The sequence below is a fragment of the Protopterus annectens genome, chromosome 7.part0 (genome assembly GCF_019279795.1).
Source record: "Protopterus annectens isolate FY-2018-M chromosome 7.part0, PAN1.0, whole genome shotgun sequence".
NCBI classification, from domain to species: domain Eukaryota; kingdom Metazoa; phylum Chordata; order Ceratodontiformes; family Protopteridae; genus Protopterus; species Protopterus annectens.
In genome coordinates, this window is record NC_056739.1 from 1,978,691,297 (window position 1) to 1,978,706,905 (window position 15,609).

At 37.1% G+C, this 15,609-nt stretch overlaps 1 protein-coding gene across 2 annotated transcripts in view; it reads right to left on the reverse strand.

Moving 5' to 3' along the window:
* ADAMTS17 (ADAM metallopeptidase with thrombospondin type 1 motif 17) overlaps positions 1-15,609 on the reverse strand; it is a 3,302,852-nt gene that overhangs the window by 1,889,259 nt on the left and 1,397,984 nt on the right. The window lies entirely within an intron of this gene.

Sequence of the window (15,609 nt, forward strand, 5' to 3'; positions counted from 1 at the left end):
GAAGTCCCACCCTTTTGCCAATTTTGCCCTATGATGAAAGCAGATATTATCCACATCTTTTGGAGTTGCAAATGCTCATACAGACTTTGGTGTGCCCTCAGAGTCAAATTAGAAAAAATGGGTTATGAAAAATCTACGCTTTCATGGCAATTCGCCCTCCTTCATATACCCCCAGTAGGCATAGACATTAAGAATACTCATTTTCTAATAACATCCTTTATGCTGATAAAATACTATATCACCCTAAATTGGAAAGCTAGATCGACCCTGTCATGGAATGGACTTAAACAGATAGCTGGGAAGCATTTTTCTGCTCACAAATATTTGTGGTATTCCATGAGGCTAAATCCTTCACAGAGGGATACATGGAAAATGGTGTATGAATGTATTCTAACATAATCACACAGCATTCGAACCTCCTGTTTAGGAGCTCTAACTAGATGGGCTTTGTATATAGTTAGTATATGTAGAGGAATTTCTGTTTGTACATATCTTTTAGTCATGTTGTTGGATATGATTTGTTTTGTTACGATTAAAAAATCAATAAAAAGATTAAAAAAAAAAAAAGGATTACAGGGTCATAGCAAGTTACTAGGCTACTGGCCCTGCGGCCCTTATAAGCCTAGCCAAAAAAATAGACCATGTTCCCTCAAGTCAGTACCCAATGCCTCTGTCCAGCAGGGACACAGGTTGAATCCCAGGGTTATATTTTCTACTTCCCATCCAGGACAAGCAGTACCCACCCATTTCTCTAATATGCTGGTCTTGGAATGGGTAGTGACTCAAAGAGAGCTACCATATTTCCTAAGCCCATGCACATTGTTCCAACTTCCAGTGTCTTTATCAATGAGCTCCCAATGACCCTCCTCTATCCTGGTCATTACCTCTTAAATGGAACACTGCATCTGTGCATTCTTCTTCTGCAATCACTGCTAGGCCTGTCTTTGCAAGGTTTTGTCTTGAGACAGAGCCCATCTTCTCCAAATTCCTATTTCATCATCCAGTCCCCAACCTAATGCTTCTTGTGATCCAAGTTCACAACCACTATCAACCCTTATGTGCATCCTAGCATTTAACTACCTGTCCTCTGTCCCCCTTTTCTATGCCTTCTTCCCTTTGGACTCCTTGTATCAGGAAATACCTAGTTTAACCCTCTATCTCTCCTTTACAGGACATTACCTGTCTGTGACACTTGGGGTCCTTGGAATACAGCCTGCAAAAACCCAGCCCAGCAGCTCATTACACGGTTATCCACTAGCTCACTCGGAAACACCAGGCATCTACTATAAAGGACAACGGCAGGTCTCACTGAATTTAACTTTAGCTAAAGAGTCCGAAGCAAAGTCTTTTACTGTTTACTTGCAGTTTGCACTGTAGTTAGTAACTAACCAGAAACTGCCTTACACCCCACTTTCTCATAACAACTTTCCTGGCTTTTTCTGTCACCACATTTAAATTACTAATAATAACTACCATCCCCTCTAAGCACTCCCTACTTGCTTTGACCGTACCTTCTTACTAACCAAAAGCTTCTCTGTATACTTCTCACAGCACCAAGTACTTACTTTCTCCATCAATTGTTTTTTTTGAGCATCCTTGCTTTGCTCGTCCAGCAGGTGTAGCCCCACTATGCCTGGGTTCACTTCACTCCCCTACCCTACCCCCAGTTCCCACTCACCCCCACTGCACCCACATTTATCTTTACATCTCGCCGCACCTATCACCTCATTACCCAATCATAAACACCTGCTCATATCATCCAACTATCCTGCTTAACCCCTCTCACAGTTAAAACTCATTCTCCACTCTCCCTATCACTGTTCCACCAACTATCACCCCCAAACCCTACCCTTAACAAAGACTACAGTTCACACAAAGCATATCAACATGCTAATAATACATATTTATTCTCTAATTATAATATAAACAATTTTTCTTCTCACCTATTACCATACCCACCTACATGTAACTTCATATTATGCAGCTACTGCTGCCTTTCACTATAACAGTCAATCACTATAACAGTCAATCTCACTTCTCAAGCTCTTCCTCTGTCCTCACCCTATCACCCACTGACTACTCATACTTTAAAATAGTACCTCACCTCAACTATTCCAGACCCTCCCTAACATTCAATAGACAAATCACAATACTCTTGCAGTCCATTATCTACATTGTCTCTAAATTATCTTGCTGTGAGGATGATCATCCTAACCCCGGACCAACTACACCTTCTAACCTTCCCATCCCTCAAATTCTCCATCTCTCCAGTAGCGTAAATCAACTTCCTATTAAAACAACTGACCTACTGTTTTTAAATATAAACTGTAGAGGTATCTCCAACAAAATCCATGATCTACATGCCTATCTCTCATTATACTTTCCAGACATAGTGGCTATAACTGAGACTTGGCTAAAGCCACACATCAATGACAATGAAATTATTCCTCCAGGATACAATATACTAAGGAAGGATAGAAAGGACAACAAAGGTGGTGGCATTGCTATACTATTTAAGAACCACCTCACAGTGCAGGCATTAAGCATAAAATATCCCTCTGTTGACAATTTATAAATAATGGTCACCCAACTGAAACTCAACTCCAAAAAACTATTAAACATAATTGGATGCTATATACACCCCAGCAACAATATACTCACTCTAGAAAATCTACTCCATTGGTTCTGTTTATCTCTCCGAAATGAAACCATCATTCTGGGTGATTTTAATATTGATTGGCTAGCCTGTAACTCCCCCACTCCAACAAATCATATTAACCTCCATGGCTTTACCCAAGCCATCCAAATACCAACAAGAACTGACAAGGCAACTAACAGGGAATCAATCCTTGACTGGATTCTAACTAATAAACCACTCCACCCATCTCTTGCAGGATACCTCCCTGATGGTCTATGAAACCATCTACCAGCTTTCCTTTTATGACAACATAATCATAATACCAAAAGCGCTGTCTACCATTTCATTAGAAGCAAAAAGAACTTTAACCTCATCAATTTCACTGTATAACTAAAACATTGCAACTGGGCACCCCTGAAATACCTGGAATTAAACGAGGCAGTTACTTTAATACCACCTTTATAAATGCATTAGATCTTCATGCCCCTCCCAGAACAAGAATCAGATCTAATCCCAATCCATGGCTTACCCAAGAAACCAAATTCCTCCTCAAGAGATAAAGCATGAGATCACCGGAATACTGTTAAGTCCCCATCTGCAAAACAAAAATATCAGGAGCTTAGAAATAAATCTAAGAAACTAGTAAAACTTGACAAAATTAATTACTACTCCAGCCTTTAAATCAAGCACCAACATCACCCTCAAAAGTTTTGGGCAGCCATTAACAAATTACTACTACCAGGCAAAATTGGTACTCCCTCTCCCACCATAGTAAATGACTCAGACAGCATTGACACTCAATTTAACAAATTCTTTACTGAGACAATCCTAGCCAACCAACAGGAAAATCAACACACACCCTTCCTTTGAACCCATCATTACTCACACAAAGAATAGCTCCTTCCAATTCCAGGCTGTCTCTACAGACAGGATAAAAAATTACCTCAAAAAATGAAAGCCCAGTACTCTGGTTGCTGAAAAATTATCAGGGGAATTCCTAAAGACTGCTGCCGATGCAGTGACCTACTCTATAGCCATTCTAATTAATAACTTTACAAGCCATCATCCCTGAAATGTGGAAAATATCTCATATAATCCCCCTACATAAAGGAGGTAACTCCACAGAACTTACAAACTACCAGCCTATACTATCCCCTTTAGCAAAATTCTTTGAAAACTGCATACACTTCCAAATGATAGATTAGTTGCATAGACACAAACTCCTGTCAAACACTCAGCACAGCTTTTGACCATTCCATAGTACCACTACTACCCTCTTGTCCTTCTCCAATACAGTAAACTGTCATAGAAACAATGGTAAATGTGTTTCTGCCACCTTTCTTGACCTTTCAAAGGCCTTTGATATGGTTAGACATGACATTCTTATCAAAGAACTATCTGAATTAGCACTCTCTTAGCCCTGCATAGCCTGGTTCCATAGCTATCTAGCTGGCCATCAGCAAGCAGTTCTGTGGAAACAAGAACTATTTCCCCTTCTTCCAGTCACTCTTGATGTTCCCCAGGGTTCCATATTAGGCCCATTGCTTTTCACCCTCTACACCAATAAGCTCTATTACTCCACTGCCAATGCATCTGTCATACAATACACAGATGATTCTATGTTAATTTGTGCATCTTCCTCACTACAGGAATTTCACAAATCAACACAAGAATCTTTCCTCTCTATTGAAGCATAGGTATCCAATATCCAACTCATTCTAAACCCTGCTAAGACCAAACTTCTGCTCTTTAAACCTACTAGGTCCACCTCATCAACTACCATGTTTATTATCATATCCAGTAACAAAACTGCTATTTCTCCCACACAGCACACCAAACTCCTGGGCTTAGAGATTGATAACAATCTAAGATTTGATATTGACATCTCCCTGACCATCAAGAAAGTCCACAAAAACTAGGTATCTTCTATAGAAATAGACAATTCCTTACACATCAAACAAAAGCTACCATAGCCCACACTCACCTTATTTCTACCCTTCTCTATGCCTCACCTATTCTTACCTACCTTAGAAAAGCAGACCTAGCTAAACTTGACTCCTGCTACAACAAAACCACTAGATTTGCCTCTGACCCCCCATTTAGATCTCACCCCTGCTCATCCTTGAAGCAGCTCAACTAGCTGGAACTTCCTCAACTCTTACATTACAATCAACTCTCTCTGGCCCATAAAATTCTGTATCAACCAGAAAAAAACCCTGCATTACAAAACCTACATTCCCACATAGGAAGTTATACAAGAACATTTAACTAAATAAATTGCTCAACATGTATCACAAGTAATCAGAAAAGCAGTCACACCCTTCCTGTGTTAAACAATAGAAATTATTTATTCTTAATCACAAGTGAACAAAAGTACAATGTCCACAGGGAAAACTACTCATCAAAATATTACCATCAATAGTTTGATTTTACTCTAAAGTACCAAAATTTGAAATACGATGTTGATTTAAAATTTGTGGAGTAGATTGATCTCTAACTCCTTCATAATCACTGCAACATCCTTATCAGCCACTAATATGTACCAATATTTATGATTCAAATTAACAAAATAATCAGTACTGGAACCATAAGTAGTAACCAAAGAGAACTGAGATGTGGAAATATCTATAAACCAAATTGATTTTTAATTGAATTATATGTTATAGAGCTCCATTCTTGTTTGCATCCTCTGTTTAAAAATATATGTGTTAAATCAAGTGCTTGTCATTTAAAATCCTCTTTCATTGAACAAATGTGTTTAATCCTAAGAAGCTGTGATGTGAGAATGTTCTTAATTGTATGCGACAAATGATGACTCCTAGCATCTAATAAGGAAATCTTGTGAAAGGGCTTCCTATACAAACTCATCTGTATAGTGCTGTTAGAAGCCTTATCAACTTGTACATCAAAAAAGCTATATCTGTCTGACTATATTAAGCACTAAGCACCAAGCTTCATTTACATTCATTTAAATATGGCAAACATTCCTTATGATCTAATATATCCAAAGTCCACACAGGTTAACAATCAGCTAAAAATCTACACCACATGTACTTGGCATAGGCATGTAGACTGTGGTTGGTATGATAAATCTAAATGTTTTCCACATAAACCATGAACAAATCTACATATATGGAGAGGAAAGAAGCTCTCACAGCTGTACCCTTAACTTGTTAGTAACAATCCTGATGAGAATAAAAAATATTCTTAGTTAAATCATGTTCGGTTAAGTACAACAAAAAGGTACTAAAACCAGGTGGATATATTTCTGCTAATAATAACCAATATTTAAGTTAATAAACCAGCCCTAAGCGGTATATTGGTATATAATGATTTAACATCAAAAGTTACCATATACCAACTACATTCCATCTGACAATCATCCACAATTTGTGAAAACTGAGTGGTGTCTTGTAACCAAAATCTTATAAGGGGGTAATGTTGTTGTTGTCGTCTGGCTTTTCCCGGTTAGGGGTCGTCACAGCGGAACTCCGATCCGCTAATGATTGGCAGTAGATTTTCATGAACGCCGAGGTGCCAGCTCAACGTTCAACCTTCAATGAAGGCACGCCCATTTACGCATGTCTTTCAAATGCCCACCCAACCGTGGGGAGGACATGCAGACTCTACACATAAGGCACTCCCCACACTCCAGCTGAGAATCGAACGGGAGAACTTCTTGCTGTGAGGCAACAATGCTACCGCTGCAATACTGCGGAATAAAGATTTTAAATATTTCATAAGAAATACTGAGAATGCTTTAGTCCAAAAACCTTTCCCAGACACAATGGGTTTCCCAGGGGGATTACACGGATCCTTGTGTATCTTTGGTAACATATAAAAATATTGCATCTTAGGTTCACTAACCAACTGATGCCATAACTTTTTTTTGGAAATAATTCCTTCCTCACATGCCAAACTTAGACATTCAGCAGTCTCAGACTTGCATTTTAATAGTTGGATCTAATACCATTTTATAAAATATGGCATCTGACAATTGAGCCAAAGCTTCCTTATTATAAACTTCACTATTCCAAAAACTACAGTGCCCCATTTACCTGCATTTTTAATAATAACATCAGAATTTCTCTCCAGTGTCTGTAAAGAATTTGTCTGAACCCTAGATAAATTCTCCTACATCAAATGTCTGTTAGGCCGATTAAAATGTAATTCTTTAATAATATTTTTTTCTAAACCAGCCACACATTTATTAGAAGGTGAAACAAAATTAGGCGATTTGAATTAAAACTCATCTGTAGCCTGGTAAAAACTGCCCTTAAAATAAACCCAAAAATTAATCAATCAACAAAAAATGTTTATATCATTAACCAACTGGGTTTCATGTTCTAATGTTGTCTGGACAAACTTCAAACCTTTATTTAACACAGAAATATCAGTTTTAGATAGACATACTTTCAAAATATTATGAATTAAATCATTAATGTCATTTTAATTAGATTGTTCATTAATTGTTGTAACAAAATAATGGTTTGTTGATTGTTTTCAATTTTGCAGCTACCACTCCTTTTTTTGCTGACAATAATATCTTGTTTTTGGCAAGATATATCCCTTTTTTGAGCTAGGAGAAGCTGAGGAAGTGACAAACTTGGAGGCAGGAACAACATCTTTCTTTTGTGAAGTATTAGATAAATCCAAAGACTTAGAAACACTCTGATTCAAAAAACATTTGCGCTTACATTGCTTGTTAGTTTTAACTTTTTCAACTGTTTTGGTAACATGGACAGCTTTTTTATCATTCTTCCCAGAAAACTGTTTGTCCAATTTATAATCATTGAGGTCCATTTTATACTTACTCATTTTTCTCAATTTCAGTTCATTTTCCAAAGTATATAAACCAACAGAAATTTTCTGATACAGTTACTGAAATTCAATATGTTGTTGATATTTTGGCACCTGAATACCCAAGTCATTAACACACTTCTCTTGTAGCACCACCAGTCTTTCATAAAAAACAGTCAATACATTCATAAACATAGCTGATGCAGCCCACTGAACTGACTGCCACTGTTTACTCAAAATATCATCTGCTTTAAAAACATTAGATTGAATCATAATATGCAAATCCTGGGATGCAATTTTCACTGACCTATATACCTTAAGCAGTCATAAACGCCACACTGTGCCATGTAACTTTTTTATGCATGGTTTTTAATGTTGGTCTGAAAAAGTGATTTAAGTGATCGTGAAAGCGCTTACCATTTTATTTATTTTAATAGACAGTTGTTTTCCATAGCCATGTTGTGTTGGCACCAATTTTCTTTTATTCTATTTTCATTAAGCTCTAATAATTTCTGTAGGTGCTGGATGCCCATATTGAAAAAGAATATTAAGTCATCTATGTCTAATATATGTGATCACATGTTCACGAAAATATTATGACAAATATGTCTACTTCAAAACAGCCCCCATCACAAAATTCACATAGGTGGGACAAATTGGGTACCCATTACTGTATCTTTAATTTGCAGAGAAAAGTTTTCATCAAATAAGAAATTTATTTCTAAGGCAGATGTTCAATAGTTTTACTGCAAAGAACCCCTGTCAGAAAGTATCTTACTGCTTTAAGTCCATGTTTCATCAGAATAGCTGAAAGTAAACTCACACTAGCTACGAAAACAAAATACATGCCACGCTGTGAGGTAAAACAATCAATCTTATTAAAAATCACTCCAATCTCTTACTTTATATTTTTAACATACTGAAAAAAAATAAGAGTTAAAAATTCCCAACATTTGTCATGAGACTTCCATACCCAGAAATTATCCATCTTCCTGGTGAGTTTCTCATATTTCTGAGTGGGATGTACAGATACTAAAATGTGCCTATTTTAGCGTTATAATGCATTTGACATTTCAGATTCATTAAACAATCCCCCAAGTTCACCACTTTCATAAAACAAAATCTCCAATCTATCCATCAGATAAATTAGAATATTTACAAGTTTATACGTAAATGTGAAATTTAAAATGAGTCTAGCAAATTTTAACAGATTGGTAAACATTTAAAGTAATATTTCTGCCTTTACCTGAATCTTAATAATTAACTTTTTATTCTGACTCAGACCCTTCAAAACTAGTCACAGCATTTTGTTTAAATTCAGAGTAGTGCCCCATTATGAAATATGTGCAAAGGGAAGTCATTTCATATTTATTAATGCCATAAAAGTTCCTAAGACTCTCATTACCAAACTTGAGAAAAGAAATTTACAGTATAAGATAATTTAGAAAGGTCAAACACATTACGGGTATCTTCACAAGAAAAAAAATGTCTAGATTTTTAGCATCATTTAACTCTGGTTCTTCAGAATAACTGCTTACAAATGAGGTGAATCAACAATTTCATTACTAGCATAAAAAAATTACATAAAAAAATGAAACTTTCTACATAATTTATAAAAATCCCGACCAAGAGTTTAACAGAGATGAATTAACCCCCAAACCCATTCTTTCTTTCTAGGAAGCTTCCCTCTAAATAATTAATAAGGAATCTTCACCCAGAAAGAAGAAACCCTGAACTCTGTGCCCAAAGACACCTACCTGGGGATTGAGCCACCTTACTTAAGGTTAAGACCTGAAAACTCTATTTAAGTTATAAATACTGTATTTTTGCGCTCTGGGTCTAAAGGTACCTCTAGTTTGTACCCCGTAGCTTTCTGACTCCCTATAACTAACTAAAACCCAAGGAACAGCCCTAGCAGTTAGAATGCTAATATTTAACCCAGTTTAAACTCTTGCACATAGTATTTTCCCTAGGTTCTCCCTCACTAATAGTCTAAAACCCATGCACCAGTTTTACTGAAAATCAGGTTAAGTATATAGTTCTACTTTAACTTCTATTTTATTTTAAATAAAATAAGTACATAAATAATACATAAATAAGTAAACATATTTTTATCTAACACAATTACTTACCTTAGCCCACCACTTGTTTGAATGTGTGAGCCCTGCTCCACTCCCGTCCCTGCCCCCAATTCTCACCACCCCCAGTACCTCTACATTTATAGGTACTTAGCCACATCCCTATTACTACAACCTATCAACTTTTCTATCATTACTCCCTCCCTCCTGACCTTACTCCCTATCAACTTTCAACTATCACCACCTCTCCACCCACCTTACTTCCTTTCATACTTATCCAATCTTCTTCTGTTTCTTTTATTTTACAATAGTTAACCACCTAACTACTCACTGCCATGTTACAATACTCCTTACTACCCACCCTCCTTGTAACCTATAGCCTTACTTTGTATGAAAACCAACAGCTCACCAGGTACCAATTCCCTGTAGGACACACTATGCCTCTAGATAAAAAACTACCCATCTTCCGTTATACATTAAACCAGGGCACCAAACCAGGACACAATTTATCTTCATTCTCACTCCTACAGCGTAATAACCCCCAGCACATCAGTACTAAATCCAAATTATACAACAAACTTTTAAACAAACTCAAGAGGCTCACTACTGAGTACAGACTTAGCCTTATACTCAGTGGAGACATACACCCTAACCCAGGCCCAACTACTCCCAACTCACCTTCTAACAGTGACTGTTACCACAATAACATAATCAATAGACCAACTAACTCCCTCTTGGTATGTCATCTTAATATTAGGAGTATTAACAAAAAAGTACATGAACTGCATGCCCTCCTAGCTGTCTATTCCCCTGAGATACTATGTCTATCTGAGACTTGGCTAAAACCTTCCACTACCGATAATGAAATTCTACCACCTGGGTATAATCTACACAGGCTGGATCGGGCTTCTAGGAAAGGGGGGTAGTAGCTGTTTTCTATAAATCTGAGCTGAATATAACCACAGAAGTAATTCAACCACCTCAGATCAATAACTCTGAAATACTAGCTACCAAATTTCAACTCAACAAAAATAAAAGCATTAACATTATTTGCATGTACATTCCCCCAGGTAACAATGTAGCCACACTCGAAGACACTTTTCACTGGCTATCCTCTCAATATCCCCAAGAAACCATAGTCATGGGAGACTTTAATATTGACTGGGGTTCCTGTTCCTCAAAATCCCCCTCCACCCACATCAACCTCCATGCATTCACTCAAACCATAGTCACCCCTACCAGATTAGGCAAACACATCCAAAAAGAAAGTATACTGGATTGGATACTTGTAAATAGTAACCCCCAAATGTACACTGTAGGTACCCTCCCCAATGATCTAAGTGATCATCTTCTTACCTACATAGTTAAACAAAAAGACATTATCCCACAACAACCCTTGCTCAGGAAAGTTAGAAGCAAAAGGGACCTTGACCCTGACAAATTTCAACTGGAACTTAACTCCTGCAACTGGTCTAAATTAAAGCATCTACCCTTAGAGGAGGCTGTCACCTATTTTAACAATAAATTTCTTAAAATTCTAGACTCACATGCTCCTGCCCGCCTAAAGTGAACAAAAGGTAAAAACGTACCTTGGCTTTCTAAAGAGTCAAGACTAAAAATAACCTGTAGAAATAAACTCTGGGCTACCTGGCACCATACCAAAGACCCCCATGATCATAATGAATACAGGCATGCTAGGAATGAAACTAAAAGACTTGTCTTACAACATAAAAAACATTACTATTTTAGGTTACAGATGACTAATCAGAACAATCCTCAAAAGTTCTGGGCTGGGATCAACAAGTTACTGCATCCTGGAAAAACATCGACACCTAGCCCAGCTGCCAGCACTAATAAACCCCCAGAAGAGGTCGCAAATAGTTTCAACCATTTCTTTACTGAGACTATTCAAGCTCTTGCCAACCAACTACCTCCTAGTTCCCCTGACTATAATACCACTAACTCTAATAGCCAAAACTTATTCAGCTTTAAGCCTGTGTCAACTTCCTTTAGCTGCAGTCTGATCAAAAAACTAAAATCCACCACACTCTCTGCAGACCAACTCCCAGCTGAATACCTGCAAATGTCAGCAGATGCCATTGCCTATCCAATCTCTATTCTAATTAATCACACCATATCAGAAGCCAACATTCCTATCGTCTGGAAAACGTTCTGTGTTATTCCCTTACATAAAGGAGGTTCCTCTACTGAATAATCAAATTATAGGCCCATAGCCATACTCTCTCAACTTGCTAAGATTATGGAGAAATGTATACATAAACAATTCATGCAACACCTAAACCAGAATCACCTTATGGCCGATACCCGGCACGGCTTTCGCCCACATCATAGTACTACCACAGCCCTATTGTCCTTCACTAACACCATTAACAATAACCGCAACAATAATCACACTTCTTTTGCCCTCTTCTTGGATCTTTCCAAGGCATTTGATATGGTTGATCATCAACTTATGATTAATACGCTGCAAACCCTCTGCCTAGATCCTAAAGCCCTTCTTTGGTTTACATCCTATCTTAATAACAGACAACAGGCTGTCCTCTGGCAGAATAAGCTCTCTAGTCTATTACCAAACACTACTGGAGTACCGCAAGGCTCCATATTAGGACTACTACTGTTTTCCATTTTTATTAATGACCTGCCTACTATTATACCAAACATCAGCTGTATCCAATACGCTGACAACTCCACTCTGATCTGCTCAGCTGTATCTCCCACTGATTTAAAGACGGATACCCAGTCTACATTCACTTCCATAGAAAATTGGCTCACCAAGCGTCGTCTACTACTTAATCCTAAAAAAACTAAAATACTCGTATTCCCACCAACCCAAAGGTCTGTACCCTTCTCCTTCACCATAAATGCAAAAGACGGGACAGTAATTTCCCCTGACCCCAGTACAAAATTACTAGGTGTCATTATAGACAATAACTTATAATTTGATCACCATGTAAATCAGACAATCAAGAGCATCAATAAAAGACTTGGGTCACTCTATAGAATCAAAGCCTTCCTCACCCCTCCAGCTAAAATAGCCATTGCTCGCTCCCACCTACTTTCGACACTCCTATATGCCTCCCCCTTCTAACCAATATAAATAAATCTGAACTTAATAGACTAACAACCTGTTATAATCACATTGCCAGGTTTGCTACAGGCCTGCCATTCAGAACCCACCACTGCATCAATCTCAAACAGCTTGGATGGCTGGAATTTCCTAATCTTATCAAGTACAATCTGCTGATAAAGGCTAACAAAACCCTCTACAACCCAGATAATACTCCAGCCCTTAGAAATTCTATCCTCCCCCATAACAACACGCGACTGCTCCGCTCATCTAATAAGCTACAAATCCAGACAACTAAAATTAACAATGCTGCTGGCATGGCCTTATTTGCAAACTCTATAAGTAGAATATGGAACATACTTCCAGCTGGCATGACCATGCTCTCCTCTCCATGCCAATTTAAAGCCACAATTAAACAACATCTGGCATTAAACTGACTATGTCACTGTGACAAGCCTGGCTAAGCCTACAACATGAATGTAATTTACTTAACTAATAGCTATTGTTAACTTCTCCTGACTATGACCAGGGTAATTCCTATCCTGTATACTTGTCTATTCAATGCTTAACTATGTACTTTAGGAAATAACCTACATGTAAATTTGTACTATTTTAGTCTGAATGTATTTTTTTATCTGCGTTTTTATTTTTATCTGCATTTCTATTTTAATTTTATTTTTATTTCTGTTTTTTTTCATTTTGTGTTGTACTTGTATATGTTTGGAGCTTATCTCCCCGGGTCTCCGCTGTAAATGGACTTTGATCCAGTTGGACTATCCCGGTCAACAAATGTAAAATAAAATAAATAAATAAAATAATAAATAATAAATTCTTAAGATAAGCTATAGCACTGTGGAACAGGAGTTTTATTCAATTTCTGAGCAAATTCAGATTGCTAAAATTATGATTCTGCCTAAGGTTCTGTTTGTGCTTCGGCATATACTGCAAGCAGCATTCAGCAGGATTTTGGAGATAATATAAACAGTGGTGGGGTCATTCCTGAAGAATAAAGGTTCACTTAAAATTAGGAGAAAGAATCTGTATGAAAAGGTAAGGGGGTTGGGCTTTCCCTTCATTTAAACACAACTGAATTGCTTGCTTGAACAACACCATTAAAGGAGTCAGAGGCTTAGGAAAACCTATATTGTGAAATTTAGAATTAAGTGTTATTTGTTGCAACAATTTCATCTACATGTGATCTACACTGCAATCCAAAATATGGAATCCTAGAGGAAAATAATTATGGGTAGAAAGGGAAGAATAGAAATGAAATAGGATCTCCTTACACTTTTTAAATTCAAGATTATGATGCCATCCATTAACCACTTTAGAAAATAAACATGTTTACTGAAAAAGATGTGTTAAGGCAGGGTGTATGACAATTATGGATATACAGAACATCTAGAAACTCCTTCCTTTCCTTGTGGTTTGAGAGAGAGTGAGTATAGTTCATATACAATGGTGGAATTATTTACAGCTGGAACAGTTCACTGCCTCCTTGGTAAGTGTAAAGTGAGTAACAGATATTCCATTCCAGTCTTAACAGGATAGATTAGAACTAAGATATAAAGAGTCCATTCCAAATGGAAACGCAAATGAATATGTTTATGACAGGAGAGAAGATTTCTGTGGAGGAACAGGACAAAGGACTTCAAATGTTTTCCATGTATGACATTCCTGAATTTTCAATCCTCAGATCATCAGAGGCATTATACAAAAAATGGAGTGGAGAAAAAAACAGAACATGTTGGCACTGTGAACAGAACAATGCACACTTTTTACATATGGTATGGCTTTCTCCTGTAGTTAGAGTATTGTAGTCTCAGGTTATACATTGTATTACTTATGCAACTACAAATGTGATCCCCCTGAGAAAATGTTACATTTTGGCTGTTAAGGCATTCTTAGAATACCTCAGATGATCTGCTGCTGGACTGCATATGTCATCATTACAGTGTTGTTGGTCATTTTCAAGGAATGGAAGAGATGGCATCACAACTAGGTTCAGCAAATCATACTCTGGGTTATAATCTCAAAAACTGGCACTTTTCTAATATACAGAGCAGGGGTCTATATTTTTGCACTGTATGGATAACCAACTTTCAGACTCATGAAATGTTTTTGTATATGATTTATATGAAATATGATTGTTGGAATGTATTAGAACTATTAGATATCACTTCTCTAATTTAAGGACATGAAGTAACATATTTGGGGGTTATCTGAAAGACTGAAAAGGTATAGTATTCTTGGGCTATTAAACTGCTCTTGTCATGACTTACCACTTGTTAAGTAGAGACTAACTTTTCATATCCTTGATATTTTCTTAATTCTGGATTAATTAATAAAGGTCCTTGTTTAAAAATATATAAAAACATTCCAACTACAACTTGGGAAACTGGGGCAAAACAAAAAGTACAACCTGAGCCCCAGATTTCAGCCCTCAAGTTTACGATCTGATAAGCTTTCTGCAAAAATATTTTTTACATTATTTTTGTTGTCATTAATAACACTAGCATGACCAGCTACAATACTGCAAAGGTACAATGACAATGGTAAATTAATTGCTGAAGGCACAAAATCATCTTCTAAACATTTTGCTTCTACCAAAGTGGTCACCTTCTTGAGACTGTTAATGTTAATGCTTTTTAAGATATTGCAACATTACTGTCCCCTGGAAGGCCTCATGCCTAGGTGTAAGAAGTTTATGAATTCTCCATACAGCTATGTCCTGTCTTACTGCTTTATTATGATGAATACAGCACTGGGCTGAGAAGGTGGGTATACAGGGCAGAGAGGGAAACAGAATAGCATGTCTGAATTATTTTGTTGTGAGAAATAACTACATTTTGCATGCACTGTTTGTCTACTTGTTTTAAGCAATAAAAGGTGCTACTGGCTGTTAGTTTAACATATTTAATCTTAATTAAAGCCCAGGCTATAGCAAGATCTTATATGTTAAGTAAATACCAACATACTCTAATTTGTCTGGGAAGCAGACAATG